Genomic DNA, 14,281 nt, shown 5'->3' with positions numbered 1-14,281 from the left:
GAGTCAAGGAGACCTGAGTTTACATCCAGTTTCAGACACTTACTAGATATGTGACCCTATGTTAACCTGTTTGCCTGAGTTTCCTCATCTGTAAAATAGAGATAATAATAGCACTTACCTCCCAAAGTTGATGTGAAGGATCTAATGACATAATAATTATAAATTATTATAATATATATGATATACATATAATACCTAACATGAATTATTATAATAATTATATATACAGTTCTATATATGTGTTAGTTTATTATTGTTATTATTATAATAATTTATCATACATAGGGCCAAGAGAAAATAAGGCTTTGGTGACTTTAGTAAAACAAATATATATTTTTAGAGTAATAAAAACAGCTAGCACTTATATTTGTTATTGTTGTTTGGTCATGTCATTTGTGTCTGAGTCTTCATTACCCCACTTGAGGTTTTCTTGGCAAAGATATTGGAATGGTTTGCCATTTCCTTTTCTAGATCATTTCACAGATGAGGAAACTGGAACAAACTGGGTTATGTGACTTACCCAGGGTCAAATAGCTAGTAAATATCTGAGGCCACATTTGAACTCAGGTCTTTCTTAATCAAGACCTGGTGCTCTACCCACTGCACCACCTAGCTTCCCCTAGCATAACATATATAGCATAATATTTGCAAAGTGATTTACATATATTAATTCATTTGATCCTCACAACAAGCCTGTGAAGTAGGTGGTATTATTATCCCCTTTTTGCAGATGAGGAAGCTAAGTTTGAGAAAAGTTACATTACTTTTCAGGTCATGTAACTCATAAGTATCTAAAGTTGGATTTGAATGAAAAGTTTCCTGATTCCAAGACCAACACACTATCCATAGAACCACCTAGCTGCCTAAATTGCATTTAGCAGTACTAAGGATGTCTATTTAAGACATAGATAATAAAAGGTCATAGAGAATCATAGTTTTTCCATACATATTATAGCAATGATCTATGAAAGGTAGAATGCTAAAGAAATTCAAAAAGAAATATCAATATGCTTTTTCATCTAGTCCAGAATTTTTAAAAGTATAGCTATATTCCATGAAAGATATCTCTCAATAGAAAATACAGCATGAATTCAGATTAAGAGGATGGAAATAAACATCAGTGCCAAGGTGCAAGAAGCCCCTGGAAGGCCAGCAGCTCACAGATGTACTTGGTTGAGGGAGGAACCAGGGACAGGTAACCACAGAAATTTGACTGAGGACACTGAAACCTCCAAGTTTTTGAGCTCAATCACCTCAGAAAAGATGGAAAGCAATAATAACAACCCAGGAAATCGAGGTCAGAATTAAAGAGGCTGACCATCTCATAAAAGAGTATGGGAAGGGGGCAGCTAGGTGGTGCAGTGGATAGAGCACCGGCCCTGGAGTCAGGAGTACCTGAGTTCAAATCCGGCCTCAGAACAGGAAAAGGAGAGGTAAAATAATAATAATCATATTCCTGTAAAACCACTTAAAATAAACAAATAACCTAGATACCCTATTGAAAGGAATTATAAATGAAAACTGCATAGATTTAATAGAACTAAAGGACAGAATAAAATAGAAAGAATCCATTGGAGGCAGCTAAGTGGCACAGTGGATGGAGCATCAAGCATGGAGTCAGGAAGAGTCATCTTCCTGACTTCAAACCCAATTGCAGATACTTACTAGCTGTGTGACCATAGGCAAGTCACTTAACCCAGTTTGCCTCAGTTTCCTTATCTATAAAAGGAAGTGGAGAAGGATATGGTAAACCACTCCAGTATCTTTGGCAAGAAAACCCCAAATGGATTCACAAAGAGTTGAACACAACTAAAAACCGTAGAATGGCAACAAAAACATTGCTCACAAAAAACATACTTGAAAGATAAAGATTCACATGGTTCTCAAATGATGGGATGGAGCACAGTTTTATATGCTTCAGGTAAATTTTTTAAAGTAGGGATACCAAACATACTCTAAGACAAAGCAACACTAAAAATAGAAGTTGTTAAATGTGATGAAGTAGGAAATTGCATTATACACAAAGCCACCATAGAGAAAGAAATAATATCAATAGACAACATATATCCAAATATCATAAAATCTAAATATTTACAAGAAAAGTTGATCAAATTACCTGGAGAAATGGACAATGAAACTATCGTAGTTGGGACGTCAGTGTATCCCTTCCCTCTTAATCCTAGGCAAATAGAAGAAAAAACCTAAAGACCTGACTAGAATATTAGAAATATTACATATGAAAATTCTCTAGTGATTATTGAATATAAATAGAAAGGAATATTGATATTCTCAGATGTGCATGTCACCATTATAGAAATTGACCATATACTTTTCCATAAAAACCTCATACACAAATATAGAAAAGTAGAAATACTAAACATATCCTTTACTGACCATAGCATGATAAATATTATAATCAATAAAGGGGTTTTGCACAATGATCCTTCATCAAAGAATAAATGTAGAACAGCAGTCTATGTGTAAATATGGGGAAAATTATTAAACCAATAAAATGATATCTAAATTAAGTTAATGACATGCTATGGCATGATTTGTCAGGTGAGAAGATATTTCAGTGGTTCACTGTGTGAACATGGCCTGTATACCTCTCTAGGTCTAGGTCTCTAAAATTATCTGCAGAGTGACTTGGTTCTTCCTTCTGGATTCTATATAAAACTATCAAGTTATTTGGAATCAGGAATATCAGTAGCCAGCAACAAAGACAAAAGAGCAACCCAGCCAATCTCCATGATTAGAGGTAGAGGAAAGAAGCAGAGACTTAGGCCTTGGTCTACCTGCCTTCTCACCAATGCTTCCTCCCACCCTACCCCCACCTACAGACCAGTCTTGTAATATTTTTAGGGTCAAGATGATTTGGATCCCTAACAATTTTATTTATTTTTTGCAAGTATTCAATCTCTCCTATTTCCTCCTTTCAATTAAGCAATATTTAAAAATGAAAAGTAAAATCACCTTCGTAAAAAATATTCACAATCCAGCAAAAGCAAATTCTCATATTGACAAGATCAAAAAACCCATGTCTTTGTTTACATTTTAAATCTATTATCTTACTGACAGGAGGTGGATGTTGTGTTTCATCTTTAGTCCTTTGGTTTCTCAGTTTAATGTGTTAGCAGTTATGGTGTATAGTATTTCAAAGTAACTTTTGTCTATAATGTCTTTATTTGGGGGAGAGGGGGATGAGGGTTAAGTGACTTGCCTAGGGTCACAAAGCTAGTGAGTGTCAAGTGTTTGAGACCGAATTTGAACCTCGGGTCTTCCTGAATCCAGGGCTGATGCTTTATCTACTGTGCCACCTAACTGCCCCCCATAATATCATTTTTAAAACTATTCTAAGTGTATTCCTTTCATTCTACATCAGTTTATAGGTCAATGAAATATTCTTAGTATCCTCTGAAATTAACAATTCATTCTTTCTTTATTTTATTATATTTTTTTTTGGGAAACAGACAGGGCAATGAGGGTTAAGTGACTTGCCCAGAATCACACAGCTAGTGTCAAGTGTCTGAGGCCAGATTTGGACTTAGGTCCTCCTGAATCCAGGGCCAGTGCTTTATCTACTGTACCACCTAGCTACCCCCAATTCATTCTTTCTTATCGGATTAGATTCTATAATATTCCTATAACACAATATGTTTAACCATTTCCCTTAGTTCCAATTTTTTGCTTCCTTGAAAAGAACTGCTATAAACATTTTTATGCTTATAAAATCTTTTCCTCTTATTTGATCTCTTTGGTGTATAAATGTTATAGCTATGTCAAAGAGTATGTACAATTTAGTAAGCTTAGGGTTGTGCTTCCAAATTACTTTCCAGAAAAACTGTACAGTTTCACCAAAGATGCATTAGTGTGCCTATTTTTTCACATCCATTCAACATTTTATTTTAATTTATGTATTAAAACAAGTAATTTTATAACACAGTATAAATATATAGCAAAATAAAATAAATTATTAATTTATATATTTAAATGTAGTATGTACATTCTACATTAAAATATAACATAATAAAATAGTATAATAAAAATTGTACATGACAGTATAAATCTATTATGCATAACTTGCCATTCCTTTCAAATATACAACAAAATTGTCATGTAATTATTTTTTTCTTTTTTTCTTTCCTTCCCCACCTTAGAGATGATACCATTAGATCCAAAAATGTATATATGTAAAATTATTCTTTAAATGCTTCTATTTATCAGTTCTTTCTCTGGATACAGATAGCATCTTTCTTCATTTGTCCTTTATAGTTAATTTGGGTATTTATATTAGAGAAAAAGTCATTCTGAAAACAAAATTGCTGTTACTATCTACAATGTTCTCTTGGTTCTTCTCATTTTGCTTTTCATTATTTAATGCAAGTCTTTACATGTTTTTTCTAAAATCATTGAGCTCATCATTTCTTATATCATAATAGTGTTCCATTGTGGATAGAGCACCGGCCTTGGATTCAGGAGTACCTGAGTTCAAATCTGGCCTCAGACACTTAACACTTACTAGCTGCGTGGCCCTGGGTAAGTCACTTCAAGCAATTGCCCCCCCCCCAAAATAGTGTTCCATCATAGTCATATACCACAACATATTTAGCCAATCCCCAATTGATGTGCATCCCTGTAATTTCTAGTTCGTTGGAACCACAAAGAGAGATACCATAAACATTTCAGAACATAGGTTTCCCCCCCCCCCTTTCCCTAACCAAGATTTGTCACTTTCCATTTCTATCATTTTAGCCAGTCTGGTAGGCATAAAATGATATCTCAAGGTTGTTTTAATATGCATTTCTCTAATCAAATAATGATTTAGAGTATTTTATATGACTATGAATTTTTTAGATTTCTTCATTGGAAAAAAGCCTATCCTTTGGATAAGATAACTTTATTATAGCAACTTGCTGCACAGATTTTTCCTGCTTAACTGTTTCCTTTCTAATTTTAACATATTCTAGTTGTTTGTGTAAAAGATTTTTTAAAAATTGTATAATCAATCTATATGTCCATTTTATCTTCTATAATGCTCTCTAGCATTTATTTAGTAATGAACACTTTCCTTATCCATAAATATGAAAGGTTATTTCTTCCTTGTTCTCCTAATTTGATTATAATCACTTTTTATATGTAGTTATGTAGCCATTTAGAACTAATTTTATTATATGATGTGATATGTTGTACTATGCCAAATTTCTACCAAACTGCTTTCCAGTTTTCCCAGCAGATCTTTCTCAAATTGTTAGTCCTTAATCCAGTTGCTGCACTCCTGGAGTTTAATGAAAATTATGGTACTGTGTTCATTTGGTTTTGTTTATTGTATACTCAATATCACTGATGCATTGTACACTTAATATCACTAATCGACCCCCCTATTTTTTAACCAGGACCTATTCAGTTTAATAATTACTTCTTTGTAGTATAATTTGGGATCTAGTACTCAATGATTCCCTTCTGTGAATAAGTAGATGATCATATTATTTGAAAAAAACACCCTATAATTTTGTTTCTTATATGCCTGAGTTTATTCCTTGAAGCTCTTGTTCTTGTCTCATTGCTATAGCTAGTAGTATTTCTAGCCTTATATCAAAATATAGTGGTGATAATGGACATCCTTGCTTTGCCTCTGATCTCGCTGGAAAGGCCTCTAGCACATATAGACTATGCGGTAACTTCACAAACTTACATTTTAATGAACTAAGCAGGTCTCTAGACTTATTTATTTCCTTGAAGTCTAGGAATAAATTTCAGAGGCTACTGATTTTCTTTTTTTAGTGTTATAGTTCATGAACTTTCAAGCGTGTGTTCCCTTTTTGATAATCTGTTGATATAATTTAGCTAGCCAGACTTACTTAGCTTTAAGTAAGGGGAAAGTATGTACCAAGTAAGACCAGCTGGTATAAAACACCTTCCCCTGGCTCCCACAAGAACATAGAGAGTCTAAGAGAAAGTGGGCTCAAGGTTAGAAAGCACATGTGGCAAAGTTGTAATTCACAGATCCTGGAGGTCCTATTGCTAGATTCCTCAAGAAGTTGTGCATAGTTATCTTAGAACTTCGATGATGGGCTATTTTTGGGTGGTGGGGTGGGGTGGGGCAATGAGGGTTAAGTGACTTGCCCAGGGCCACACAGCTAGTAAGTGTCAAGTGTCTGAAACTGGATTTGAACTCAGGTCCTCCTGAATCCAGGGCCAGTGCTTTATCTACTGCACCACCTAGCTGCCCCCTGGGCTATTTTTAAATAATAAATACTAGCTATTACCCTACAAGTACCAAAATATTAACAGCAGGAAGTTTGGGGTTTTTTGTGTTTTTTTTGTTTTGGTTTTGTTTTGGGTTTTTTTTTTTTTTGCTTTTACAAATAACTAGAAACTAAAGATATATTCACATATAGGGAAATGACTGAACAAATGATAAATATAATGAAATACTGTTGTATAGAAATAATTACAAAAGGGTTAGATTTAAAGAAATAAAGGAGAAAGACTTTTAGGAATTGTTACAGAGTGAGGTGAACAGAAGGAAAATATATAGTGACTTCAAAATTATTTTTTAAGTAAATTTAAAAGTTCTATGAATTCTGATCAATATAATGGCCAACCTGACCAAACTGATGATGGCTACCTATGTCTTACATGCGAAGTGATGAGCCAAAAGGAGTGCTATGACCAAGGCATAGATTTGTTTTGCTTGACTATGCTAAGTTTCCACAGGGAAGGTTGTTATTAAATAGGGAAATGATGGGTGAGAAAAGAGATAGTGATAGCAATGCCACAAAAATGAAGAATAAAGTCTCATTGAAGCAGTTAAAATTTACAGGAGAGATCAGAATATGATGCAAAGGACAACATAAATAAAGTAGCTTTGGAACTAAAATGTTAAACATACACACATACGTATATACATATATTTATATAAACATATAACACATATATGGGCACATATGTGTCTATGTATGATGACCAATAATGTGTTTATTGGTTAATAGTACAATATTAAAAATACTACTATATAAAATATTTGGATATGCACATATATATTTATTGAAACAGTTATGTTATGAAATTTATAATATATTTATATGCAATATTCTTTATCCTATTCTTATTTTGGGGGGGTTGGTTAGGCAATGGAGGTTAAGTGACTTGCCCATGGTCACATAGCTAGTAAGTGTCAAGTGTCTGAGGCCGGATTTGAACTCAGGTCCTCCTGAATCCAGGGCTGGTGCTTTAACCACTGTGCCATCTAGCTGCCCCAAACAGGATCTTTTCTTGATGTCAGTCTTTGGCCACATAGAATGATATATTGGTCTTTAATTCTTATGTCCCTTAAGAACAGGCCTGGCAAGGAAAATATATCAACTTCTTTGAATTTAACTTAAACCCTCTTCAGGAGAAAATGCCAACCAAGTTAAGTAAAGAGACAGTATCCCCAAATCATCTTTTTATCAATCCAATTAAATTTATTAATCAACTAAAAAGCCCAGACTATCAATTTCTCCATTTAAAATTCTGTTCATCAATAGTAAGCACAGAAATTGGGATAAAGGGTTACAAAATGATACACATTGCCTTCTTTACTGTCCACACATCTTTGCTTTGGCTCTAATTAAGAAAAGAGGACTCCACTATCCTCAGTGCTTTTCTGGGTGTTGACCACACTACCAAGAAGTACCTGGTGGTCTTAAAGAAACTGATTCAGTATTCACTGCACCCTGTTTTTCAAAATGTCAGCTAATAAAGCCAGAAGATTTTCTAGATGGCATTGGGGATTATGTAAGAAATATATAAGATCTTTATAGAATAGCCCTTTGTAGGCATGGTTCTTTTGGGGTAGATCAAAATTACACAATGATTTTTTTGTTTTGTTTTTTTTTAAGGAAATTCATAATTCAAGATCCCCTTTTCTTTCATACACACACATCTGTCAGTCTGTAAGACAGTCATATATGTATAGTGTTTACTCACACCCACTACAAGTTGTGCTACATTAACTCCAAATTCCATAATGTTCTGAGCTACCTTCTTTACCTTTTTTTTAGGTTCCTTGCTACCTAGTGATGTATATCTGCTCCCTCACTTGTCTCTCTTCCTACAGCTCTCTGTCCTGGTGTGCTAATCTGTCATAGATTTTTCTATCAAGCTTCATGTCGTATTACAATAGTGAACATGACTTGCATAGAATAAATGGCAGTGAACTTTCAGAACCAACTCTGTGAGTTTATCTTGGCTCCAGATAAGTGTCCATGACACAGCTTAGCATCAGGGTCCATCCCTAAATGCCAGGAGAAACCTAGAGGATTTTTGCCTTTCTCTTCCTTTTCTTTGCTTTCTATGTCTCTCTTTTTTGCACTTTGTCTCCATAGGTCTCTCTGTCTCTTTCTGTCTGTCTTTGTCTCTCTTCACACAAAAGATGGCTGAAGTAGAACCATTCATCATTCATAAGATGCTTTATTTTTCTAAGACTGTGCTGTAATTCTTCATTCTCATCCTCATCCTCATCCTCCTCATAGCTCACAGAACACTTAACAGTTTACAAAGCTCTTTCCACACAACAATCCTATGAATATTATTACATATATACAAGTATTATTACACACATGCATGCACACACACACTGAGGTAAAGAAACAGATTTAGAAAAGTGGCTTTTTAAATTATTAAGTAACATAGTAGTGATTCAAACCAAGGTCTTCTAAGCCCAGACTCAAAATTTCTTCAACTACACTATGCTGCTTGAACAACTTGTTAATGTAGTCAGATGAAGCTCAAGTTAAAACCAACCATTTTCTTCTTGCTATCATGATCCATAGGTGAACACATTGTTTCTCCCAAACCAGAAATTCTATCAAGGACTTTGAAATAATGAATATCTCTTTAATCCCACAGAAAAAATAACAATATAAAATAACTAGAGGCTGGTCCTGGGGAATTAAGGAGGGTGGGATAGTAGCTACTAAAGATGGGAACAAAGGAGAAATTGGCCAACATTCAAGGAAAACTTCTCCAACCCAGGGACCTGATTTATTGATAATGCCATTGTCAGGAGAAAATTAGATTGTTATTTTTTAGTTATTTATGTAGTTATTTATGCCAAATACTGTGTTTTTCTCTTTCTTTGACCTCTTTTGGATTTTGTTGTGGACAAAACCTCTGAAAACTAAGCATATGTCAAACAGTTGAGGAATGGTTGAATAAATTATGGTACATAATTGCATGTACAGGCACATAAGTGTATGAATTGGATTTAAGTGAGGGAGGGCTGTGCAAGGTCACCAACCTCACTCTCTCCTCCAGAGGCATCTGGGTCCAGTGCCAAGATAAATAACAGGACGAATGGAGATGGCCACTAGATGTTTAAGGCAATTGGGTTTAAATGACTTGCCCAGGATCACACAGCTAGGTAAGTGTCTGAGGTGTGATTTGAACTCAGTTCCTCCTGACTCCAGGGCTAGTGCTTTATCCAATGCACCACCTAGCTTCCTCAGTAGCAATATAAAATAGAGAAGATGGGTCATGTTTTTGTTTTCCTTCTCAAATTTAAGCAACTTGCTCATCTGACTACTTTTAAATGATATGTACTACTTTTCTTCTTGCCACATTCACTTGATTAGCAGTCTGAATCCAAAGAATTCCTAAACCTTTCCATCTACCCTAAGTTTCCAGGACCTCTGTGCCCTTCTTATCCACCCTGTGGCTGAATTCTCCTTTATGTGTTTTCTTCCCCTGTTGTTGTTGTTATTGTAAATTGTTTAGCATAGTGCCTGGTACATAGTAAGAGCTATATAAATGTTATCTATTTATAATCATCATCATAATAGTTATATGTTAATGATCATAATCACAGCTAACATTTATATGACACTTACTACGTGCCACAAATTATGCTGAACATTTTACAATTATTATCCCATTTGATCCTTACAACAACCCTGAGAAGTAAGTGCTATTATTATCATTCTCATTTTACAGATGAGGAAACTGAGACAAACACGTTAAGTAACTTACCCAGGGTCACATGGCTAGTAAGCCAAATTTGAACTCAGGTCTTCCTGACTCCAGACCCAGCACTCTATCCACTGTGCTGTCCAATTGCTATTTTCTTTTCCTAGTTACATCCTTTCCATTTAGCAAAGTGTTTGTCACATAGGAATAGTGATAAGGACCAGAGACAGGAAATGGACCAGTGATTTCATTGATAAAGGGGAATTACCAGATATAGAAACTCCCTCTACCAGTGCCATGACCATCTTCCCTAGCAAAGTCTTTTTTTTCTAGGATTTTTATTCAGTATTTTATTTTTCCAAATTACATGTAAAAACAATTTTCAACATTCAACATAGCCTAAAGGGTCCTAAATATTCAAGATTCTGAAATGTAAAGATCCAGGAGACCCTAACCTCAAGAGCTAGTCATTAGTCCAGGTCTCAGGTGATCCAACGTGAAGGCAAACATCTTACCCACAAGTGGAACAGAAAATAATGACTTGCCCTGGCATAGAGCCGCAGTTCAGAAAATAAAGCTGAAGAAATGAGTGAGCAAAAAGAGACTCAGGTCTATCTTTTTAAAAATTGTATGCCTAGCATTCCCCCCTCAAATGAAGAAAGCTTAATTACATAAGAAACACAGAGATTCAAAGGGGAAAAATCAATTTTCCACAAGGAATACATTAATAACTACAGGAAACAATGAGAAATAGAAAAGTAAATGAGAGGCGGCTAGGTGGCACAGTGGATAAAGCACGGGCCCTGGATTCAGGAGTACCTGAGTTCAAATCCGGCCTCAGACACTTGACACTTACTAGCTGTGTGACCCTGGGCAAGTCACTTAACCCCCATTGCCCCATTAAAAAAAATAGAAAAGTAAATGAAAGCTCTACAGGAAAGATTTAGAATAATAATAAATAGGTTAGCAGAAAAAGTGGCAAACATTAGTCAAGTGACAGACTCCCTGAAAACTAGAGGCCAAAAAGAAAAAAATTATTCCATGAGACAACAAGGAGTATTAAAACAAAATCAAAGTTAAAAAAGAAGAAACAGAAAGATAGCTGATATAAAAAATAGCTGGCTTAGAAAACAGGCCAAGAAATTATAGTGTAACAAACATTGGACTCTGATACCATGAAAAAAATGCCTGGTCATTATATTTTAAGAAATCAAATTAAACTGCCCAGATTTGTTAGATCCAAAAGGCAGAATAAAGGGGTAAATGATACAACAATCATCTCCTGAAAGGATCCACAAAAGGAAAAGTCCCCAAAATGTTATAGACAAAATCTAGAGCTTTCACAAGAAAGAAAGAAAAATGATGCAACAATCTGGAAAGAAACAGTTCAAATTCTAAGGAGAAAGTTAAAATCATACACAATTTAGCAGCTACCACCATATGTGAGTGGAGAGCTTAGAATATGATATTGCAGAAGTCAAAGAATATAGACTTACAACAACAACAACAACAAAATGTTAACATGCAAAGCTAAGTATGATACGTTTTTTGGGGAAAAAAACCATGAATCTTTAATGGTAGAGAGGACTTCAAATTTTTTTTTCTGATATAAACATCAAACCTGAGTAGGAAATTTGGAATCTAAACATGAGTCAAGAGAAACCTAGAAAGGTAAATTTATTTGAGTAATTAGAAGGAAGCATAAAATAATATTACAATGCTCAGAGCCCTTTCAGAACCTTAATGTTTTCTTTTTTTGTAAATAATATTTTATGTTTTTCTGATTACATGTAAAACAGTTATCAGCATTAATTTTTGTAAGATTTTGAGTACCAAATTTTTCTTTCTCCCTCTCTTCCTCTCCTCCCTTCTTCCCAAGTCAGCAAGCAATCTTATAGGTTATACATGCACAATCATGTTAAACATATTTCCACATCGGTGATGTTGTGAAAGAAGAATCATAAAAGGGAAAAACCACAAAAAAGAAAAAAAGTGAAAACAGTATGCTTTGATCTGCATTCAGACTTCATAGTTCTTTCTCTGAATATGGGGAGCATTTTCCATCATGAGTCTTTTGGAATTGTCTTGGACCATTGTATTGCTGAGAAGAGCTAAGTCTATTATAGTTGATCATCGGACAATGTTGCTGTTACTCTGTACAATGTTCTTCTTATAGACTTATTTTCAAGGGTATTGGGGCTATTAACTTTTTTTAAAACTCTGGTCTTGGGGATGGATTAGATTTGTTATGAGAGCCCGAAGACAGGAAGAAGAATGACAAATGGAAAACACTGATGTAGAAAGGAATAACAAGGAAATAAGTCTTGTGTTTTTTTTTTCACATTTAGAATGAGAAGACAAGTAAAGAATTGTGAAAAAAAAAGGGTGTGAGAAGTGGGAATCAGATGAATTTCATTTATCTAAAATAAACAAAGGATAGTTGAACACACAGAAACCATTTGGTTCAGAAATACATCAAATAGGGGGCAGCTAGGTGGCGCAGTGAATAAAGCATTGGCCCTGGATTCAGGAGGACCTGAGTTCAAATCCGGCCTCAGACACTTGACACTTCCTAGCTGTGTGACCTTGGACAAGTCACTTAACTCTCATTGCCACCCCCCCCAAACACAAAAGAAATACATCAAACTGAAAAGCAAAACCGAGAGCATGATCCAGAAGAAGTAACTACTTAAAGCAAAACAATAATCCTGAACCTGAAGTGAGGATTAAAAAGGGAGAAAAAGTAAAAAAGAACTTGAATCTAAGGGGGGTACTTTTAATTCTTCTGTTAGACAATTGAGGAATGGCTGAGAAAACTCTAGTATATTAATGTAATGTAATACTATTAGACCACAAAAAATGAAAAAGAAGAGTCAACTGCAGATTTATCCTGAGTAGTATGAACTGAGCTAGAGTGAAATGAACAGAGCCAGGAAAACAATTTATATAAGGAAATGACATTAAAAATAATATAACATAAATATACAAGTACTCTGATAAATACAATGACCAACCATGTCTTCAGAGGACCTAAGATCAAGCATTTACCACATGCTGACAGAGGTGATAGACAGATTGCACAGAAAGTGATATTTTTTTTTATCATGGCTATTTAACTAGATTCATTTAGCTTTGCTATTCTTATTTGTCACAAGAGTTGTTTTTCTCCTACCACCCTGTTTTAAATTGGGGAGCAGTTTAGAAGTAATGATTTTAAAAAATACAGAGGGCCATTGAAACATTTTAAAATGTACAGAAGACAATAAAAAGTTCAGAAGAAAGCATAGAATATCAGAAAAGTTTTGGAAGTAAAAAGGATAATTTATCATATACCTAAAACAAAGCAAATAGCATGAAATAGAATTACATTGTTTAAAGTAGAATCCTCATTTTGTGATCTGATGTGTGTATAGGAATGTTTGGGGGGTATTTAAATTCAAAACAAAAAATAAAAGTCATATTTTCAAAAGATACAAATTTGAAGTCAACAAGACTTGCAATCAAATCCTGCCTCAAGGTTCTACTACTTTTATGACTGAGCAAATCAGTTAACTTCTATCTGCCTTAGTTTTCTTATATATAAAAAGGTGACAATATCTGTAATACTTAGACAATTACTATATGTAAAGTGCTATATAAATTGTAGGTGTTATTATTAACTCCTATGTGATAAAAGCAATATCCTAACCCCTCCCACTATGCAAGTTAGGCTAGCTTTTCCTTAAAAGGTACTAGGACCATCAAACTACTTGGGTGACATATAAGATTTAAAACAGACTGTTGAAGTCACTTTCTCATTACTTGAATACAAAAGCAGGAATGAAGTAGTTCCAGGGTCATTCTGCTGCTTAGCTAATGGATCACAATGGGTAACTCAGGCAACAGAGCTACACCCAGACAAATCAACTTGTATTATTTTGCTATTACTAAGTTAAATCTCTCTGTTTCTGTATGTGTATTTGTTTGTCTCTAGCTCCCTGATTCTGCTTCTGTCTCTCTGTCTCTGTCTCTGTCTCTGTCTCAACTGAGCTCTCATTCTGTTCTCATTTTGTTCTAACATCAAGAAATGAAAACCCTTGGGGGATTGCCTTGAGTCCAGCATAGCACAGAACATCCTAAAACAGCTCGTTCCATTATTAGCTAGCTCTAGTAGGACGTTTTTCCTTATATCAAGGGCAAATTTGCCTCTTTGCAACCGATAGGATTTACTCCTAGTTCTGTTAACAAAGTGTCCCTTTCAGTAACTGACAAGTCGTTATATCCCCTGTAAGTATCACTCTTCCAGGCTAAATATCCCAGTTTCTTTAGAATCATCTTTCTATGGCATAATCTA

This window comes from Dromiciops gliroides, chromosome 3 (assembly GCF_019393635.1).
Source record: "Dromiciops gliroides isolate mDroGli1 chromosome 3, mDroGli1.pri, whole genome shotgun sequence".
NCBI classification, from domain to species: domain Eukaryota; kingdom Metazoa; phylum Chordata; class Mammalia; order Microbiotheria; family Microbiotheriidae; genus Dromiciops; species Dromiciops gliroides.
Note: the sequence above shows the minus strand (reverse complement) of the source record.